At 46.7% G+C, this 22616-nt stretch overlaps 1 long non-coding RNA gene across 1 annotated transcript; it reads right to left on the bottom strand.

Annotated features, from left to right (window-relative positions):
• Positions 1-4030: 4030 nt before the first annotated feature.
• Positions 4031-22611, bottom strand: LOC142990818 (uncharacterized). Its single transcript, XR_012960831.1, has 4 exons — positions 22217-22611; positions 20792-20856; positions 6427-6584; positions 4031-6177 (listed from the first exon to the last, which is right to left on the bottom strand). It is a non-coding gene; the product is annotated as an uncharacterized LOC142990818 (long non-coding RNA).
• Between the last annotated feature and the right edge of the window lie 5 nt (positions 22612-22616).

Here is a 22616-nt window from a genome sequence, read left to right as displayed (position 1 = left end):
TACACCCTTTTATGGCACGCCAAAGGAATGAAGAACAAGATGTCACTGTGATCACACGACTCAGAAGACAGGATTAAAGACACGCAGTTAGGAGATCAGGATGTACCTTATGTGTACGTCAGTAATCCCGCTGAATGAGACTGCCGTGTGCTGAATCATGTTTTGGGAATGACGGCATGCAAATTTGTCATCATCATTATTGCCCTCAATCTTACAATTGAGCAATGGGTGATGCTGAAGCTTCCTGTTGCATTAGATGGGATGGAGGCAGTGGCTCAGTGGGTGGTGCTTCCGCTTGGAAACCGGAGGGTCGCCAGTTCGAGCCCCTGCCGAGGTGCCCCTGAGCAAGGCACCGAACCTTCAATTGCTCCCCCCTCTGCGAAGCTGGTAATGTAATGTAATGTAAGTCCCTTTGGATAAAAGCGTCTGCCAAATGATTGTACTGTAATGGGTTGAGAAAGTGCATCTCAGCCCAAATATGGGCTGTCAGAACATGTCATTTCTCTATTCCATCATTTTCAAAATTGCTCACTGGCCAAACATTAGAGATTAGAATCCCTGATGTTCTTTGCTATAGGAAGGGTTCTTCCACTGAGACTTCCCTGAGTTACATGGTGCAGTTAATCAGCTCCTCGTGGCATATGACAGCTGTAATGACTCCAGATAACCATAAACTCTACTTCCTGAGTGGCTGGGGGGATTCCTACACTTCTATGTGTGTGTGTGGAGAGCTTCTGTAGCTCTGCGGAGGTTCTGTAGGCTTTAAATGACCGCAACTGTAGAAGAGTTGCTGATGTCAGACTCCACAGATGCCAGCGTGTCTGTGCACCGTCTGTACGCTGCATTTCTAATTCTGAAATTGTTTGTATTGCTGACAAAATGTAATAAAACAGGCCTGGTTATTTGTTTTCTCCTTTTTGTTTCAATAACACCACAAATTAGATTTAAAAGCGAGCACAGTATGAAAGCAGCCAGATCGCCTATACATGTAACCTATAGCTACTAGCCAAGATGTAAAGAAATGGCTAAAATCACTAGTTTGCAGTTCTCGCTCTCTTCCCCGTTGAAGGACTGTGGTGACTGCGGAGAGTTTTCCTTTTCTTCCACTGGCGCCCCATCAACTCCGGTCTGCAACCACACCAGCTCAGACTCGCCTCAGCTCTGCCAATCAGCAGCACATCATTGCCGGTTTATAGCGTGCCTCCATTCAGTACCAGAATTCCACTGTAATTATCAGCCTAATTAGCTGATTCACAGTATTTTAACACAGTGCGTGAACACACTCAGACATCGCATCAGACACTTCCCCCGCAGATTATGGTTCCAGCTCTTTCTCTCCACCTCTGCATCCGTGGGAAGCGACTCCACCTAAACCTGCTCGTCCACCGCTAACATGTAGAGGCACCGGCCGTGATTCAGCCCAGAAAAAGAAAACAATGACCTGACCACGATGCTGGAGATAGAGACAGCATGTCACCAGGGGCTGGATGATAACATTGGTGACCTCTGCCCCGGGGTTAGCTTTGTGGCTGGCTGGCGCTCTGCTGGTGCCATTCTGTCGTCTGCACAGCAGCTGACTGGTTGAATGTTTCTTGTCTGTTTCTCACGGCAGATTGCAAACTGTCTAGCCATCCTTGAATATCGCTCCACCCCCCCCACCTCCATCAGTTCCACCCGTAACACCACACACGACTGCACACTGCAAATCAGAGAGCGCCCGGCGGCTATCGGCAGAGCAGACGCCAGTCTCCACACTATCATCAGGGTCTGATGAAGGCGATAGTGCTGTGAAGGCTCTCTGCACAATGCTATTGTTCACACACAGAGAGGTGCAAGAAAGGAAAAATATCACAAAGCCTGATATCTTTATTCTTCTGCATCTTTAATGTAGCTTGTGCTTCATCACCACTTGTGTGGCACCTTGGATCAAGTTTAGCTCCACAGCTAGAGAATCATTTTGCTTTTATGAGAGAGAAACAGTGGACGTGCTGAACCTTTCCTCTCCGTTTGTTCTCTATAAAATCATATGTACAGGAGGACGTGTCTCACTCCATGTGTCCCTCTTCCTGCTTTTTCTTTTCAGTTGAAAGGTGGGGGGTGATTGCAGTTCAATAGTTGAGAGCTAGTCCGCTGTGCATGTGTGCTGCCGCTTCCTGTCGACTATAAGTCTGCTGGTGGTGTGACTGGGGTCACCACACAGGCTGCTCTATTCCAAGAGGTGAACAAACAACAGAAACCTTGACCCTCCAGACCCTCCAGACCCTCCAGACCCTCCTCCTTTCCCCAGTCTCCTTACAAACCTCTGTATGTGGGTCTCACAATGACAAAGCCCACGGCTCACATTATAGCCATGGGTGTGGGTGTAGAGACTGCGGTGGGAGATAGACACTCCATTTCCACGTTAGGCTTAAATACTTGAAGGCATTTAGCCCTCATTTCCATCTTTTCATCACTCAATGTGAGGAGAAAGCAAAATAGGTTTGTGTGAAAATAAATCCTCCGCAGCCTCTCCAGTTCCCAGAGCGTTGTGTGAGTGCGGCCGTGCTGAGCGGGGTCAGTGGAGACTCCCGGTAAATGGCCGTGTCGCCAGTGCTCTCTGCTGCTGAGTCGACGGACGGAATAATGAACCGCACAAGCTTGTTTGATTTCCTCTGGAGACAGCTGAGTGGGAGTCTGATCCACACACAGCCCTGGCTCCCACTAACCCAATCTGCTTCACCCCTCTCTTTCTCTCTGTCTCTGACGGAGAGACGGCGTCTCTACGCGTGCCTTTTTCAGGGTTCGTCTATTCACTGTGATTTATCGTAAATGAAAAAGCCGGGAGCTGGGTTGCACGGCTAAAATGCCCCGTCTGACTGCCTGCTCATGCTCCACGCAGTCTGAGCAGGATTCCATTTCCTCTCATGTCCATTTTGTTGCTATTGCAGCAGACCAATAATTCACATGAAATTGTGTCTTGCCAAAGGAAAGGTTCATTTAGCTGTGCAGTCTGTGGTGTGTGTGTGTGTGTGTGTGTGTGTGTACTGATCAGGGGGAAATTAAACTGTTGGCATGTATGAATATTTCATACGCTGTAATATCATGCAGCTGCACATGTAGGCTCTGCTGTCAGGTACGGTCCTCTGGTGAAATGAGGGATGCTGGACCGACTGCACTGCATTATGGTGGAAACATAATTACAGTTCTATAATATTACATTGCAAAGAGTCAGAAGAAGTCCTAGTGGCACGGTTCAGACTGAGCTCTCCCAAACCAGGATTCTTTCTGGGAAACAAGGAGGTTGGCTAACATGCAGGCAGCCAGTGGTGATGTGTCTTGGCAGGCACAGATAGGGGCAACATAGTCATGGACCCAGTCATCATCATCTGGCCGCACATTCCTACACTATCTGTGCAGTAAACTGGATCTCCTTTTCCCTCTTATCAGCTGTCAGGAATTTTCTATCAGAGGCCCTCTTTCTCTCTCTCTATCTCTCTCTCTCTCTCCCACTCTATCTCCTTTGCTCTCTTATTCCGTCTCTCTTGTTCTTTTTTTTACTCTTCCTGTCCTTTTCCTTGAAGCCGCAGAGCTGACACAGAGCAGAAACGGTTAATGGTCATTAAGATAAGGAAGCGAAGGAGACGTCAGGCGGCTCCTAGGACAGGCTGGAACCCAAACAGCCGCGGTGCCTACTGCGTCACCGTGGTAGGAGGCTCTCCGCCCCGGGGGAACACCATTCATATACCGCAATGACACGGCCCAAAGTGACAGAGCCGCTCAATAATAGGGTTAGCATAACAAGCTACTTCTCTCTTAATGTCATTAAACAACACATTTAGCTTGTTTTTGTTAGTGTTGCCTCTTCTGAATGAAATTGAGTCTAATACCACAACATAACAGTCGGTTAGCCTGTTGCTGTGCTTTAGCAGATTAAGGAAAACACTATTAAAACACGTCTTACTCATATGTTTGATGTTTTATATTGTAAAAACATGTACTGACTTTGTTGATCATCATTACAGAGTTCAAGTTCAACCTTTTTCCGACACGTATGTCAGAATCTCATCAATCAACTCAGAGCTAAATGCTGGAGTTTATTTTGTGTCTGAGTAATTTAGTGCCGGGCCGGTTCTCTACACTCTGCTTGTCAGCGTGTGTGTTGCTTGGTAATGGCCGCGTCCATATACTGGGGGATAGTGAGACGTGATGAGAGGCAACTATTCAGCGTGTTTGAGAGCCGAAATCCAAACCAATAAGTTGAAACCAGCTAAGATCTCAGCTCTGCGGCTCTCTGACTGCCAGAATGAATTCGGTCGGACGAGAAATTTGCGCGTGCGAGTGAAAAAGTAGCATTTCTCCTTCCAGGCTCTAAGTGGTTAAGTAACTGCAAATCTTCCCTTTATATAATGATTCATCAAAAGTCCCTTACACGTTCACCACAATCTGATATCAACGTCTCATTTTACAACCTGGATCTCGTCCACACATGATTGGATTTCAGTACAAACAGCTGTAGAGACGACACACAGCAAATACAGAAGAGGCATAAATACACACACACAGAAGGATCACCTGGCACTAGTTTGCTTTTATTTATTTATGAAGATCACGACTGAATAAAAGCTTAGAGTAGAATTTCATCCTCAGGTCTCAAAATGTTCTGCAGCACTGTAAAGCTAAACGTCTGTGGCAGTGAAACGGAGTCCCTGTGAGAAGTTTACGGCTCAGTTTGAGCTCTTCGGAGCACCTCGTCACGACTGTCCGGTCCCGCAATCCAGGTTCACATCTGGCCTCCGCACACTGCAGGGTCGAAATGCGGCTACAATTCAGGCCACTGTGCTCGTAATCCTGTAGTATCAAAGTACAGGCAGAGGGGTCTCTCTTTCCTCTCTCTCCCTCCCGTTCACCCCCTCCGTGATGACAGACCCCTGAGAGGAGCCCTTTGTTGGTAATTGAGCTTACCTCATTTTCAAAATACCAGGAGCCCTGCTGGATAATAAAAATGTGCCTATATTGGGGTACATATTTCTGGCAGAAGCCAAACAGCTCCACGCACAGCAAACAGAGCTGGACTTGTTGAATTAGACCAGAACTTTGAATGAAGGAAAAGGTTTTTTTTTTCCCTCCTCTGACTTTTCTTTGCACAAACTTGACTTCCCTGCTGCCTTAACTACAGTGGGAGAGTGGCCTTGTGTGGAGTCTGCATCGCTAGGACCTTAGTAATATCCACCAGGGAGCCTGTAATTACTCAGACGGCAGCGCTGCCATCAGGCCACACCTCCAGCTCTGTGCAGGCCTGGAGGCCTGTAAACGTGTCAGTGGCAGGATGTCTCCTACACTTTCTTACACACAAGTGAAGGCTGAAGAAACTCAAAGAATACAAGACGAGACGCTGAATGTTTTCTGACTGGACCTCCATTAAAGAAGGGTAAATCAGTCAAGTTCTCACTAATCAATGAATCAAATGCATCTTCTCTCCATGTGTTGGAACCATTCTGGGTTGGTAGGTTGTTGTTGTTCCTCCATAAGCGCGTAGAGAACTGCTCCCACATGTGGTGAGTAATGGAGCTTCTCTGGCCATCTCTAATCATCACTGTGCTCTCGTTAATGTGCCCCCTATTATAGCCAAAGAAGTAAGGCAGGAATGTTTGAGATGAACTTTAGATAACGGTGCAGCGTGCACAATGGCTTCCATACTATTAGGAGAGTAAGCGACACAGAATCGCACGCGATCATACACAGGCACACAGGAATGCTTCTCTCCTCCTCCTCACTCACGCATGATCTTGAGCACTATTGGCTATCTTATCATCACAGTGGAGGCTGGCAGACACAAGTCTTTGAAATGTGATCGTTGTCCCGGCCGAGCCCTGCCTCCCTCTGCCTAATTGGATGATTATAACCAGAACAACATTATTTTAACTCCGAGTGAGATGGGGACTCCTCCAGCGCTAAGCAAATTCCTCTTGACTTGTAAAGTATTTTGCACTGATGGTTAAGAGTTACCAACTTCATGCTGTCAAATGAGTGCCAGGCTGTTTGACCGAGTTAGACAGGGACTAAACGTTTCTCCAGATTCATGTGCAATGATTGAGTCAACACTGCAGTATAAATATCAGAAGAGATGGTTGATCTGCTTGAGAAAAGTGTAGTCTGTACATGGATTGCTGTCAGATGATGTGGGAGGTTCTTAAGGTCCTGTTGAATAGGAGACAGAGTACAAGAGACACTGTTGACCTATGACCCTTTAAGTTAGAGTATGGAAAGAAGTCCAGCCTGCATTTGTGAGCATATTCACTACCACGAACAAAACAGCGACACAAAGTCTACTTTAACGGCCATAATGACACTGGGAGAATGCAGAGATATGTTTTCTATGCATTTAATCGTGGTTTAATCCAAAAGACTGAAACGTTATCCATGCAGAGTGAGAGTGCGCTCCCTTACCTCAACACCAGAAGGCTCTTTAGTGGTCTCGGGGATGTCAGATTGCAGGCTGCGTTGCTTACTTTAACGACAGCGCCGGGAACAAAGCCGGCCTTGGCTCGGCTCGGCCCTCGTCAGCTCTTCAGTTATTTCAGTCAACATCCATGTATCAAAAACTCCTAAAAACAGACAGAGTGTATGCTTAAACTTTCTTTACCCCATAATCATACAAGTAATGATATTGTGTTTACTTTGTCCAAACACAAAGGGCTCTGTTATAAACATAAAGCTACAGACGCACACATGTGCACAGGCAGGGGTGTCGGAGAAATTACAAGCTGTGTGCACAGAAAGTCATTTATAAACAGAACTAAAGGATAAATCACATAAATATAATATTCTGTTTATGCTGAAACAAACGATCAAAACATCACACACACCCTGCCTCCACTCTTATTATTGCTGGATAGCTTGAATGTTGCTACAACCCATCAAGGTGCTTCATGCAAGTCAAGTAGTAACGACACACCCCCCTGTTAATAAGGCCCGGGGATGCAAATGCATGAGTGAGTGATGATGCAGCCCTGACTGAGCTCTTTGGGAAACATTCAACGGCTTGAATAAAAAATTATGCTAAAGTTAAATCATCAAAAGCTTTGGTTATAAAAACAGCCTCTCCTCAGAAAGGAAAAGTGCAGTTACCTTGACGGTGCCAGGCGGAACGCCAGCTGCACACCAGCTCATGGAAACTGAACACATCCAACTCTAAACTGCTATTGCATTATTCCTCATTCAATATAATTTTGTTATTTACAATGATGAGAAATTCCACGGGCGTACAGTGTGTGTGTGTGTGTGTGTGTGTGTGTGTGTGTGTGTGTGTGTGAGTGTGTGTTTATGTATTTACGTGCGCACACAAACATGAGTCACCGCCTCTCTCTGGACTGAAGTGAATAAATTAGAGTGACATAAACACAGACACTAATCAAATCCTGGTGTGAGCTTCAGCGCCGTCACCTCTGGCCTTTACGCGGCATGAATAGTGTCGGGCGTGCCAGGGCATGACTGCAACAGCAATGTCAAATATGGCTATTACATGATTTTCTAAATGGAGAGCATCCTGTCATTACATTCAGTGAGCGTCAACAAGAAAACTCAAACTTGTTTCCCTGAACGCCTCGTCCAGCAGCGAGTTTAGCCTGAGCCGTGTCACATGGTCAAGGGTTCATGACAGGGGTAGGGAATGATGGCAGGAGAGTCACATGACCCGCCTCGCCGGCAACTGATGTGTGAGGTCATCGGCTGCCAGGCGCTCAGCAGGTGAACAAACACACGGCTCTTTTTTTTCTGAGCGACTCGCAGCTTCTGGGGAGTTTGTTGCTGTCATCGCCCGGCGCAGAGTTTCATGTAATGTTGCTGCTTTCTCTCATATAAAAACCTTCACAGCAGGACTGACCCTCGGCTCCGACCCGTGTTAAGATGTTGAGATCACATTTAGGTGCTACTCTGCTGCGGCATTTAGGAGTTAAACATACTGTGTGTGTTATGACATCATGACCTTCGCCTTCACCTCGACGCTCAAACGGCTTCTTCCACAGGTGAAGCACATGCATGTAAACATTCACACACTGTTTTCATCTGTTTGCTGACCGGATTAGAACATGCGCCGTGATGAGAAATGACTTTGGACAGCTCTGGGTTGGCATTTCCTGTGGATGCAGCGAACAAAAGCTAATCCAAGAAACACATGAAGGAGATGAGACATGAGGGCGTGTGTGTCTAATGAAGAAAGTGTCCGTCTCCCTGGGCCCTGGGTTTGTTTGTCTTCCGTCCCAAACTGCCTGCATTCATTAACACTCGAGGCTTTGGCATCCACCTTTGGCACGGAGGTAAGTTGGAGGATGACCACGGTGGATGGCACAGCCCGAGCCTCCACACACACACAGAGAGAGATGAGGACATGTTCTCTCCACCCTTCTGGAAGCGACCTAACCCCACCCTGCATACCTCAGACCTCCTCTGGCACGTAATCGCTCCGCTCCACCCTTTGCTCCAACGTTTTCCTGGAGCGGGCAGCAGATGTACTAAATATTTGTGTGTTTTGTTTTGACGGAGGTTAATCGTAATTGAGCAAAGCTTTGGCAAAGATTGGCCAGATGTTAGGGAGAGCAAACTGCGGCGGAGGGAATCGGTGGGAGTAGATAGCTGAGAGAAAGACCAAAGGAGGCAGCGCTAGAATGTTGTGTTTCTAGTTATTACTGCCTCGCTTTGGCCAGGTACTCCTCCCCTCCCAACACTCGCTCTCACCCACAATGCACCTGGAGCAGGGCCAGGACTGCTGTTAATTTGGCCTCATTATTAAGTTAAATGCAGCGAGGGCGGCGGTGCTGGAGCTAATTAGCGCCGCGGAGCTGGCTGCGCTGCTCCCTGCCTCCTGTCGCAGCCATTAGAAAAATTAGAGAGTGGAAAATGAGTCAAGGGCTGTGGAGGCTTTAATTGAAGTCTTGAATGAAACCGTCTCTGATGTGAGTAATAATCCCTGCTTTGACTCTAAAGGCCCCGACTCTCACCAAGAGACGGAACACTTCTTACCGGGGACAGAGTGTGTGTGATTTGCTATTAGGGTTCAGTGCATTACAGCTGATCCGATGTGAATTAAGGACAGCTTTGTCATTAATCTTCAAGCTATTGTACGTGCGTGTGTGTTTGTTTGTACTGTGTGTGTATACATGTGCGAGTAAGACCCCTTTGTTCCTGTTTATGCTAAAGATGGTATCTGAGCTGTGTGGGTGGCATGGTCTCTGCTTAGAGTGTGTGTGTGTGTGTGTGTGTGTGTGTGTGTGTGTGTGTGTGTGTGTGTGTGTGTGTGTGTGTGTGTATGTTGGGGGGGGGGGACGACTGTGGCTCAGGAGGAGGAGCTCGGGAAGCGAAAAACGCACATTGAGACAAAAACGGCACGAGCGTTCAAAAGACAAAGTTTCATTTTCGGGCTTTCTATGAGTGGAAACAATTACTGATTGGTGCAACGCAGATTGTTCAAAGCTGTCCGCCGCTCCGGAATAGTATCCTGCCCGAGTCATCTCAGAGTCTATCATTTACCCGCTCAATCATGACCGTGAGAGACTGGGAGGTTTAGCAGTCCTTGTGTTTAGATGACTTTGAGGGTTTTTCCTGTGCAGCCTCGCTAAATTGTCCAAACACGACCACACTGGCATTCACTTGCACGTCATCAGGACACAGCTTAGCCTGACCACACAGTGACAATGTTTTTTCTGAGAGATACTAAGGAGATAGCCGGCCAAAAGCTTTGAAAGCAAGTCAGCAGCTTACAGAGATCAGCGACGGGCTCTATCTCCATATTAAAAAAGAGAGAGGAAGATCCGTCCGCTGTTTGGGTTTGGCTGAACTCTGCTCAGAGAGAACAGCCCAGGCTTGCTGGAACATGGGAGGCAGATGGCCGTAATGATGGTGTGCGTGTGTGTCAGAGTGTGTGTCAGCGTGAGTTGCGTGCGTGTCTTGACTTTGACAGATCTCTCTTTGCCTGTATGTCTCACGTGTCAAAGGTCCTGCTAAATGAGCTTTATTCTAGGGCCTCATCCAGATCCACATCTCCTCTGCTTCTTTGCTCCAGCTTTGGCCGTGTGTGTGAGTGTGTGTGAGTGTGTGTGTGTGGCTGGGGACAGTGTGGAGCACATTCCTGTCACAGTATTGTCCTCCTGCAAGCCTGCCACTGATGGAGAGCACTTAGCGATGTTTATAGCTACACAGGTTCAAAGAGAGGCCAGCAGCACAATGGAGCAGGGCAAGTTGGCTGCAGCACCACTGTGTGGGAAACATCGTCACACACCAAGGAATCAAAACAAAGACACAGAAAGGAAGAAAAACTCTGCGAGAATGAAGGAAACTGTCACTTTTTCCATTTTTCTTTTTGCCACATTGACTTCTGGGTGAAAGAAAACATTTCCTCAGCCCTGATAGCCACATGTTCCCCACACACACTAATGGAGCCTAAAAATGAATACATAATATTTTGACTCACCGGTAGAGCAAAGAACCTAATGTCTGCTGTCAATCAACGGCTTCCACAAAGGCTAGAACCTCTTCCTCAGTAAGCTACAGGTGGGGTCAGAGGGCAGCGCTGTCACATGTATTATGTCATTGTGCAAGACGCTGCCGCCGCCGCCGGCTGCTTGTAACAGCTCCTCTTTTAGGTTGATTTCCTGTCAAAAGAACAGAAACCTATGCACACTGGGCGTCAGCGTAGGCGCAGCGCAGACACCAGGGCCACATGAAAAGGTTAAAACTGGAGTTTGGGGGTTTGAGTAAATGTTTGGCCACCTCAGCTTCATCACATGTCCGGCATTTAACCAAATAGCGCACTGACACTGACCGTCACATACAATAAAGGCAGCCAGTCTTCTCCAGGTGGCCTTCTCACCCCGGCCGGCCCCTGTGACCCGTCCTTCAGCCCCCGCCTTCAACGCTTTAATCCAGCTAACCTTGTCAAAACCACCGAGCCTCATTCAGAACAAGCAGATGACTCTCTGCACGCCAGTGGCCTCTATAAATAGAAATTTCATTGAGGAGCAGCAGGCTGAATGGGCGGTATTGTAAACAGCAGGTCAGTCTGAAGCCTTACATAGGGCTGAGCTGGGAAAGTGATGGAAAGTGACGCGCTGAGGCAGTGAGGCACGCGGTTCAATAAAAGACACACATCCCCGTATAGCTGCACATTATCCTTCACTTCATAATGTGACAATACAGTATATATAAGAGAATCTGAAGCTTTGGTCTCAGATAGTGAGCGGCCGTCACAAACAGGAAAGGAGAAGGATTTCCTTGTGCTACAAAAACAAAACTACACACTTCCCTGTGCTAGCATCTAGGAGTATAACATTTTAACAACACTTTGCAATTCAACAACATCTTCACCAAGTCTGTCAGTTCATCTATCAGTGTGGCGTGACGGCTGTGTTTGTCGTTGTGTCAGAGGTGAGACGGTTGGACACATCTCCTCTGTCAGTGTGGACCTCCAGAGCAGCAAGGGTCTGACTGTGACTTTGACTGATGTCTGAGGAAGAAACGCCGCTCATGAAAAGTGAGACGGCACTTCAGAGGCCAGCTTCTCCCATCTCGGCTCACTTTGTGTTCTGAAAATATTCTATACACGGACCTTCATCCTAGAAAGCCATCTACCAAGTCAAATAAAGAGAAACAGACAGAGAGAGAGGGGGAGAGAGAGAGAGAGAGAGAGAGAGAGAGAGAGAGAGAGAGAGAGAGAGAGAGAGAGAGAGAGAGAGAGAGAGAGAGAGAGAGAGAGAGAGAGAGAGAGACTGAACCATGTTTAAGCCGCCCATTTGATTCACAATTCACACGCAGATCCCAGCCAGGGGGCAGGGATTTTGCAGAGGAGAGATCAGGAGCCAGGCTTAACTTGAAAATGTCAAATGCTTTACTTTGACTTCATGGAAAACAGACAGTTCAGACGACCCGACAGACCCCATGCTACCACGAACACTTCTGCCCCGTTCTCAAGGAAGAGAAAGAAAAGAAAAAGAAGAAAAAGTTAAGAAGCAACAGGTACAGACCGGCTCTTTCACCGCCGCGGCAAAACAATGAAGCGCTTCAGCCCCGAAGGCCGCGCTGATACCTGATCATCAAACTGCCACCAATTAGAGCATTAGGAGAAGTCATTTATTTTGCCTATGTTAAAGAAGGTGCTAAACTCCATGAACCATTCCCTCATAGCCCTGCTGAAATTTCATCCAGAGCAACCCTGGCCCCACAGAGAGAAAGAGGGATATTGAGGGGCTAAGTGAGACGAGGACCCTGGAGACCAGACTCACTGGAGTTAGAGACCCTGCCAGTCGAGGAGCAGCCTGAGAAACACCAGGCATTCCCCCTCCCTCACCCAATCCTCCCCTCTTTCCCTTACTCACTTCACAGCATGGCTGGGGCAGGGGGGTGGGAGGGGGGAGGACTGGGCAGTACAAGTTTGAATGTTCACTACAGAAAATATTATCTGCATGCTGCTCCAAACCATCAGTCAGGGAGGGGCCGCCAGCGCTCACAGGGGGTTGGAGGAGGTGACTGACGCCCTCCCCCTCTTTGAGCCTATGACCTAATGCAGGTAAAGAGTGAGGGCTCGGTGTGAGACTGCTCCCCCCCCCCCGACCTCTCCTCAGCCCCGCACACACGCAAATCTCCACATTTAGATATTTGTTAAACCTCCTGCACTGAAACCGCGGCCTGCAGAGGAACAGATTGGGTGTTGGGCAGCACACAAGTTTCCATGCATGGTAGGCAATGAAAGGAGAGCTCCATAAGCCAGCTCAGCCCGCCCAATTGCACAACTATGATTACAAGAAAAGAGCGTCTCGTTTGAGCAAAACAGCAACACTGTAATACAGCGGCTTGTTGGTAAATGGAACTATATTTAGCGACAGATTGTTCCGTTAGTGGAAGAGAAATGAAATACTCTTAATGCAGAGAATGGCTGTGAGGTTTGGGTCTTGGGTCTCGTCTGTGAAGTGTTTAAGATGGCGTCCAACCGTTCAGGGTCGTCGCACAAAACTCATATGTGGCTATCCAACATGAAGAATACATCTGGACTCTACCTCAATAGATTCATTATATAACAGAGCAATATTAGGGCAGATTTTACTGGTTTTACTGGCTGCGCTTGAACAAAACAACATTGCCTTCCTTTCTGCTGATGTTTCTGAAAATAAACATTTGGTAAAGATACACAACTTCAGGTTTGTTACTTCAGTGCTGTATTATATTCTAGCCAATCCATTACAAAAGTACAGTATAGTCAATAGTTCAATCTCTTCTGATAAATAGCGCCCTCTGTTGCCCGGCCTCTGAAATAGCTTTGGGGTTCAGTCAGCCTACAGAAAAGGGAGCAGAAAGTGTTTCCTGTGGCACGGTGTTAAAATACAGCCACGTTTGGACTGAAAACGTCTTGGAAAGTGCAACACAGTTTGATTTTCAGTTAATCGCAGTTGAAAAGCAGAAAGCTCTGGAAAAGTGACCAACAGAAACACTCAGGGGGGCCCAAGTGTTCCCACAGACTCCTCACACACATCATGTACATGTTTACAGCCACAGTAGAAGCATTCACTAACAACACAGATGAACTCTTCAATTCCATTGGTCATTTCATTTAAAAGCATTGTTTACATTTGTCTGACTGGCTTTGAAGAAAACACACTTGGGCCCGAGCTGCACAATCAACAGAGGTGACCTTTTATCAATTCCACCGTAGGAGGAGAGGATATAGTGTATATGCAGCAGCAGCAGCTATGTACACGGCTCCAACAATAACACCTCCCCACTGAAAGGACATTCCTCCACCTCCTTAGCTCTAAGCTAGAACACACAGCTCTTTTAATCCTGCTCTGGTAATGAGGTCATTTCATTTCGCAATTTCATTTTCTACTCTAAAAAAAAAAAAAAAATTTGTCATAATGTCTTTCCTCTACAAAACCAGGAATGTTTAAATGATGAAAGCATTTGAGAAACTTCAGATTTGGGCTGCTCAGGTCAGAGGCCCTTGGTGAAGTGGGAGCGGAAGGAGAGGAGGTGGCAAGGCAATAATGGAGCAGAGATATTACTGAGAGCCGTGCCCTGCCAAGAGCCCCTCTGATGACGGCTCTGGATCCGTCTGAACACAGGGGCGGCCGGTCCGCTCTTAAGTGGAGGTGACAGTGTGTCTGAGAGACACATTACAAGTGAGAGGAAATTGGAGATAAACTGATAAAAGAATGCAATCTCTGCTGGAAGCAACAGGGCACAGGGGGCAGGAAATAAACCTGTATTTAAGCTGATTACCCCAGCAGAGTCCCGGCCCCTTTCAGCAGCTCCGCACAGCCCGCTCTCACCACTACCAACATTGTTAATTAGAGATTTGCTAAGGGGAAAAAGGCAGCCTTGTCAGACTTGCAGGAGTGTTAGTGATGGCTGGCTGGAGGGGGACATGCAGAGCTCTTAATTGGATCTGTATGCTGTATCTGTGGCTGGCTGGAGTGCTGGTGATGATTGCTGTGAGCAGGTGGCCGCGGTGGCAGCTCCACGCAGGCCGTCCCAGGCCAGCCTGTCTGTTCTTGTCAGGACCCGGAACACTGAGCAGACAGCTCCTGAGCCCTGCGCTCATTATGCCAAGTTGGCTACCCCGTTGCCTAGTTACACCCTCACAGCCCCTCCAAAACACTTCCTCTCCGGTCCCACAGAGTAACCCCCGTGTCCACACAGTCCCGACAACAGTGAAAGAGAGGAACACACTGTTATCTCTCAATGTTCTCTGTTAGATACAATGCAGAGTACAGTCACTACTTCAGCTGGAGCAGACCTGGGACCAGAGTCTGACAGATATCAAAGAGGGCCTGAAACAAAGACCAGAGCCCGGTGACACTGGGTCAAACAAAGGGACAGGAGGGGCGAGTTACTGTCATAGCCCAGAGTCGAGTGTGAAGTTATGTTACAGTGTGTTCTCACTCATTTGTTTTCATGCTCCGTTTGTATTTGTTATATCAAGATGAACTGAATGAGTTCATTTGATTAAGAAATCAGCTGGCAGTGTAAAAGCAGCATTTTTCCTCCTGGGCGTTATTGGTTTAAAAGAGCAATAACTGATCTGATTCTGTTGATATCAAAACATGCATCTGTTCATCGTGTGTCACAGTTGGACGATGAAGCAGCAACAACTTTTTGCCATTTATTACTCCTGCGGTGTTTTCAGCCTGCGTGTCAGCAACAGGAAAATGACATTGAAGACTTCATCAAAGACTTTCAATATCCACCGTCTTCTCCTCCCAGAGGTGAACGTCTCGCTCTTAATCAGGTAATGTCGCTGACATGCCACAGCTAGTTAGACTTGACATTTGCAATTGAGATCTGAGATCCTCCTGATAATAGAATGTCAAACACATTAACGCATGAACGCACGCGTGAAGAAGTGCAAACTTACACGTCCATACACACGTAGGAGGAGCTGGAGATCTTGTTAGCATTCTTGCTTGATCTGATGCCGTCTTTTTCTGGCACCAATCATCATCTGCACTAGACTGTAGCTGGGGGGGGGGGGGGGAGGTTGAGCACTTAATGCTGCCTGTGAGAGAACGCCAACTTAACTTAGCCTCAATGTTTATAATTTAACATTTTATCCAAATCCATGTCCAATTTCCAAAACATTCTCCAATGACAGAACTGTGGACAATTGCAGATGAGGCAAGAACACCGTCTGTTTGTGGCCAAACATCATTGTTGAAAAGTGATTTGGTTCAGGCAGAATGTCTCCAAGAATCTGCATACTGAGACTGGGGAGGAAACCAGAGACAGAGAGATGGAGAACACACACGAGAGAGAGAGAGAGAGAGAGAGAGAGAGAGAGAGAGAGAGAGAGGGAGAGAGAGAGAGAGAGAGAGAGAGAGAGAGAGAGAAGAGAGAGAGAGAGAGAGAGAGAGAGAGAGAGAGAGAGAGAGAGAGAGAGAGAGAGAGAGAGAGAGCATGCAAGAAAATAAAATGAAACAATGAAATACAAACTTAATTTAAATTTAGTCCTTATTTCATTGTGGGAACCTACTAAGTGTAAAATAACAGAACAACAGCAAATCAAACCCAGTAACACTCAGATAGCAGATAACTAGAACAGAATAAAAGCCTTCAACCTTCTCCAGAACCATCATTGAGCCGTTGTGGATCTTTATTACTAATTTGCAAACATTTGGACGGTTCAAAGGAGTAAGAACATGTCTCAAATGTTTGCTTATGTTTTCCCCCCAAAATCTCAGCAGTGAATAGGAGAACTCCACAGTTCAGCCGCTGTGGTTAGGCTCCTTCAACCAAGGTTTAATGATTCAGTGGAATTCCGCATGAATTCTGCAAAATAAATTGAAAGAGAATCAATCATGTCAGGGCTGTGACTGGACGGACTCTGGAGGAGGAGGAGGGGGGGGCATGGACCTGTGCCTAAGCCCCAAAATGACAGGAAGCAGCAGAATGACATCACTTATGGCACAGAGCGGAGCCTGTTTAATGAAATGGAGAAATCAATGGGCTTCTATAGCGCCGTTTTAAAAACACGGAGCACACCTTAAGACTCCACTCCTGAATTAAAAAAAGGACATATTTCATCCAACCGCAGAGAGAAATCGGAGTCCAGTTGGAATCAAATCAAAAGCAACATCACCCACTAATATGTAGTGACTAATCTGGCAGTAATAGATGTTATTTTCACTTCTCCCCTCTCAGAGGTTCACGGCTTGAACCTTCACTGAGACCAGCTTCATTTTCTGCTCTGCCGAGGAACTTTATTATTCAGGCTGATTTAATCCAGTCACCGGTCGGCTGAATGACACACAGTCCCCACGGCCTTGGCACCGCTATGAGCGCGGGCCGTCCCGTGTTGAAAAAGGTCAATATTAAATCATAGCCCCACCCTGGAGGCTGTCACTAATGTAATAATCTACACCGGGACTCGTCCGCATTCTGCGCTTGCCGCTCCAGTTACCGAAGCTGGACGAGGGAGAAAGCTTCAACCCTTGCCAAGAAGCCCACGGCGTGCGAGAGCTGGAGAAACCCAAAGGGCGCTCATTTGTCACGGGCGGTTCACACATCTGGAATGTCTCAGTTTGTGCTCTCGGAATATCAGACAAGATAGGTGGTGTTCCTGGAGATCAGGGCCGCTCTCGTGTCGGGCGATCAAAGCGGGCGGGACGGGCGCTACGCCGTTCACACACAGCTGCGTCTTCCCCCGGGGTTGCACTTGGGCTGCGGGTGCGAGGCCTCGCTGTGGAAATGACTGTAAATAAATGGTTTTGTCACTGTGTTCACAAATTCCTCTGACCAATGGGCTCGCTTAGGTTTATTACTGACATCATCTCAACAAACACTCCAACGGGACCTCACAAATTAATAGAGAACTCACAACAGAAAACCATTTTAGGTCTCTGCTGAAAGAAAACAGGCTCCTAAAACTAATTGCATTTTCAAACATAACTACAGAGAATAGTATGTGTGTGTGTGTGTCGGCCAATGGTCGTCTGTGGAGGCTTGAATCGGGAGAGAAGTGAGGTTGAGGTGAGCACGGTACCTGCCCTCCTGTCCTCCTGTCCTCCTGTCCTCCTGTCCTCCTGTCCTCTGGTCATTCCTTCAAGAATGCCAGGAATGCCCAAAAGCCTCCACAGTCAATATTAGCTTTAGATGAAATGATAAGAGCAGCTCAGCCTCTCTCTCGCCAACTCTAACTGGGACGGCAGCCAGGAGATTAAGCCCAGAGAAACACTTTCTGAAGTGCCACATTACCAGCCAAGCCTCTGACTCATGTTACCTTCAGAATATGACTTTACACGCCCATACCGTGTCAAATATTGATTATAGTGATCCCCGAGCTGAAACTATGTCGTGATCACAAGCCGGGGTGAGTCCTGTGGGAGTCGCTTGACCTTCTGTTGTCGTTTAACCTTTGTCCCTGGCCTCACACCTCCGTCTCCCCTCTGCTCTGTGCTGTTCTCACACATTTTAAAGCCTCTGCTGTCATTTAGAGCTGAATGATGAATCCAGTAAAGAAAGAAAGAAAACTCTCTAAATGCATCAAAACATGTCTTGCTGTATTTTTTAGTGAAGCAGATGAATATGTGAGATTAAAAACGGCAAAAGGAAAAATAGAAAAAAAGTCGGAGCCTCCAGCCTTACTAATAATGAATTATTATGAAAAGAAAAAGCAGCTATAGAAAAGGAAAACAGTGGATTTCCTCCCTGCCTGCTCCGACATTACAATGATGTTTAACTTGGGGTGCCGAGGGAGGTGAACTATGACACGAGGGGCGAGAGGGAGAGAGCGAGAGAGAGAGAGAGAGAGAGAGAGAGAGAGAGAGAGAGAGAGAGAGAGAGAGAGAGAGAGAGCGGAGTGTAATTAATCACACTGGAGTCAGTGAGCCTGGTCTGGTGGAGGTGAGCCTGAGTTCTGGCTCTGTTTGTGGGTCTCCAGAGAAAGGCCCAGTGGAACAGGAATGCTGTGTATGGGTGGTCAATTAGTTTACAAATTTCAGCTGTGACAGAGGCATTTTCCTCAGGCCCAGAGTCCCTCTCGTCTTCTCTCACCAAACCACATCATATCAGGGCCCAGACCGCGGGCTGTGATCTGAGGCATTCCCCAGGCTGGAACAGAGAGACGCTCACTCCGTTTAGCCCCACCTAAATCAACGGCTTGTTTTACTGCGGTCACGTCGGGTTCCCTTACATCCAGGGTCTGCCTCAGCTCTGAGCCCATTTTTAGTTTTCCATGCATCCATGACAGAACCAAGGACCTCTACCAGGGTGCCTATGGATCACAACCTCATGCATCTCTCCTTCAACTAGATTGGTGTCCCCCTCTTCATCACACACACACACAAAAGGCCATGTAAGCACAATCAAAATTGAACCAAAAGTGAAGTCAATACACTTTGCTGAGCTTGAGTCACGAATGAATAATCAAATGTAATCAGGTTTCCCAGTCACACAAGAGTTAATGTTTGGTTGAACTAAAGCCTCTTGGATGAAAAATGCACCACAGCTACAATGGGCACCTCACTTTCCACTTACACACACATATAACACACGCAACAACGCAAAGTGTTGATAGACAAAAGCCACACGGTGGATCATAGCACTGGGCTGTGATTAATCTGGTGATTAAGTCTAGATCAATCTTCTTCTATGATCCGGGGAAAGCGTGTCCACTGGGATTAAGCAGTTTGATTGAGTGTGAAAAGTTTGAACGTGTAATATCTAAAGCAGAAAGGTAAACTGAGCCACAGCTTCACCTTCATGCTGCTCATTTACACTCAATACATGAATTATGAACACACATTCTTTTCTTTGGGCATTGTAAACACTGTGCAAGTGTGTGAGCGGGGGAGGGTTCTATAGCATCACACTTTAACTTCCCCCCACATTAAACAATGCACTTCCAAAATATCCATCATATCATTCCAGCTCTGTGTGTGTGTGTGTACGTGCAGCCGATTACTGTGCTGATTACATTGAATGCATTCTAATATAATTGTCCAAATAAGTCTGCGTGCCAATTTGCATGAATACATGTACGTAGGGGGTCAGGGAGGAAATGTCAAGGTTGAGCTAGTTCACTGGAAACAAAGACTCCAACATCTCCACAGGAGCCCTTTCCTTTCACAGGAGCCCAGGAGCCTCTGTCCTCGTCTCTATACGGCTCAAGAGGGAACATCCTGGAGCCGCTGCCCCAACCTTCCCCTTCACTTTCTATAGATAGGCTGACCTATGGTGCATTACAGTCACGTAAAACGTTAGCTTCATGTACTGTATGTGCTGCTTAGTTACACTAAACAAGAGGGGGTGCTTTACTGCCCTGTTCCTGAACCACAGATACTCTACACCACACGCAATGCTGGTCACTATCTGCTCTTTCTCAGCTGTGACTGAAGGAAAACCTATGATTCCCCCAGTGACTCACCCACCCCCATCTACTTCAAAAACCCTTCACCGCTCTCTTACAATCTTATCTCCCTGGGCCTCCAGTTACAATCTGTATCATCATCTTTCCTCCTTCTCTCCTGCATCTTTCATCCCTGCTCTGTTTCCATACTTTACTCTCTTTACGCTCCCAATCGAAAATTGAGTCATAACTTCCTGGCTGCACTGTTCCAATGTCAATCCCCCTCCTCTCTCTGTCTTCCCACCTCCTTTCATCCTCTCCCTGTTGGGAGGCCCCTCTTCCTACACACCCAGAGCTGCATTCCACAGACGGTGGGAGCACCTTCAAACGCTGCACAAGCAGAGCAGACCCTCGCTCGCCGTGGCACACAGGGCAACTGAACCCTGGCCTCAGCTGCCACCAGGCCTCAGCTCTGGGCCCCAGCCCTGCCCCTAGGATTGGGGAGAGAACACAATGTAGAAGCGACAAAGGCTATGTGATGACAAGGAGAAAGCAACTGTGGCTTTAAAAGGAGCAGAGTAATACTGTAGCACATTAGCCCACTTCATGCAGCTGAAGCCAGCTCCAACTTAAGCCTTCCTGCAGAGGTGGGGCCACTTGTCTGTGCTGGGATGCTGGCAGCTGCAGCAGGGGGGCACAGACCTCAGAGAAGCTCTCCTCTGACCCCCACAATCCTGCAGGTCCCTCCCACACACACACACACACACACACACCATTCCACTTCCCAGGCTCCCCTGTGCTTGGCACTCAACACTCTAATGATCTTGTACACTGTCAGTCACAGACTGGCAAAGGTGCATTGGTGAAATGCTCATTCAACTGATCAGTCAACTGAGATTATTAATGAATTGTTTCTGCCACATATTAGACAGAAATTGTCACAGATACTGTATGTGAGATCAAATCTGAGACATCAACTCCCCTCACCTGTCTCTCTGTTAGCTGGGGTTGAACAGTGGCACTGTGGAACAGCGGATGGGTGTTGCTGTCACCTTAGGCACAGAAACAAAACAGAAATAGATCACACATGACCTAAAACAGGGACATTGTCCCGATAATGTCATATATAATATGCTGTCATATGTGTACATATTGTATATACAAAGAAGCAATCAGATTCAGAAGCAGGATGTTGGTTAAGGCCAACACACAAGGAAGGTGGACTTACATCCCATCCTGATTAAACAATAGTTTAAGACTATAGGTACAGTATGCATGAAATGTTTATGTTAAAATAACAAAAGAACATACTTTGGTTACAGTTTAATTACAATGAATCTATTCAGTGTTGGATGAATGGAGCATTAAAAATATCTTCAAACGTAAACAGCCCTCAATTCCATCGGCTGTTGAAATCAATGTCTTGCAAAGCAACAGAAGTCATCTGGTAATAAATGTGAGAAACCTTAATCTGAGAGCAGGTTGTGGTATGTTTCTCTCTTTGGTTGGTCGCCCTTATCCACTCATGCCTACGTGCTGCCATTATCAATGCACACATCTGGATGGACTTAGTCAAGGAATCCTATAAAGAACCTAATGGGTTCTTCTAACATTTTTGAAGACTGATTAAGGGCTGTTTGAGATCTGGTTCACATCAATGAGTTCCATCTGTGATTTATTTAACTTTTCACTGAATTTGTTATCTACTTTACTCGCTGCCTCTCAGTGTAATAGGGGTTTGGGGATTTAAGAGGATCATGCATGCTTTGCAGGTAACACATAAGGCCGCTGTTTATTTGCCTAAGGGGTCCAGTCCAGATGTGAAGACAGAAACTGCTGCAAAAGTCTCCACAAAGCAGAGGACATGTTGAACCAACCTGCTCTGTAAACTGCAAGTGATAATTTGGTCAAACCTGCCAAAAAAGTGCTTAACAACCAACAAGACCTGCTTTTCCAACAAAATTGCTCTCAAAACATATCTCACAACCCTTTGGTGTTTAGGTTTCCCTCACCTTTACTCTTGTTTACCCTAAAATCCCGCCTTAATTTGAGGTTACACCAACACCACAGTCAGGTTGACAACTTCCGTGTTAGCCTGCTGTAGAAAGCAGGGCTTATTTCGAGGTATTTCAGCCTCATGGTGCTGTGACCCGCATGTTTTACGAGGGAGACCAACACCATGAAGTACATTTGTTACAAATTAGGCTCCCCAGCGCCGTAAAGTTGACACCTGCCACTTCAAACCTTTCCTCGAATGGAAATAAGAAACAAATAGTAACATAGCTAGCAGGCTTATAAATGCAGTGACTAACTAATGGAATGTCCGCCCAGCCTTTTTTCAGCGAGGTATAAAGGCAGAGAACGTGGTGACTCAACTGACTCAAACAGCGTTTTCTTAAAAAACAAACTCACCAGAGGATAAACCGGCATGGCTCATCATTAACCACAAGATGTCGCCATCTTCATCGAGTGTGTCCTCTTAATGCTGATTCATGTGCTTCTCGCAATGTTGTACTTCTTCCTATTGTAAAAAGACTTTGGTGTGCTAACCGTAAATAAACTCAAAAGAAGATTCTTTATTTTGAACACTTTAAAATAGAAATAACAAACCTATTTAAGCAACACATAATAAAACCAAGCAATACAATTACACACTAAACAACTACAAAGTATCGCAACAAGCAATAAGACGTACGATATTTACTAGTGAGTAAATTCGTGAAATTAAGTTGAATTGTACAATTGTCATGCAATGTTACTGCTACATTACAGGTTTCGCCAACTCTGTCCCTGTAGCTCAGACATCTCGTTT

The sequence above is a fragment of the Genypterus blacodes genome, unplaced genomic scaffold (genome assembly GCF_046128005.1).
Source record: "Genypterus blacodes isolate CSIRO-AG114 ecotype Tasmania unplaced genomic scaffold, CSIRO-AGI_Gbla_v1 ptg000015l_1, whole genome shotgun sequence".
NCBI classification, from domain to species: Eukaryota; Metazoa; Chordata; class Actinopteri; order Ophidiiformes; family Ophidiidae; genus Genypterus; species Genypterus blacodes.
The sequence above is the reverse complement of the archived record's forward strand: the minus strand, read 5'-3'. Positions and strand labels throughout refer to the sequence as shown.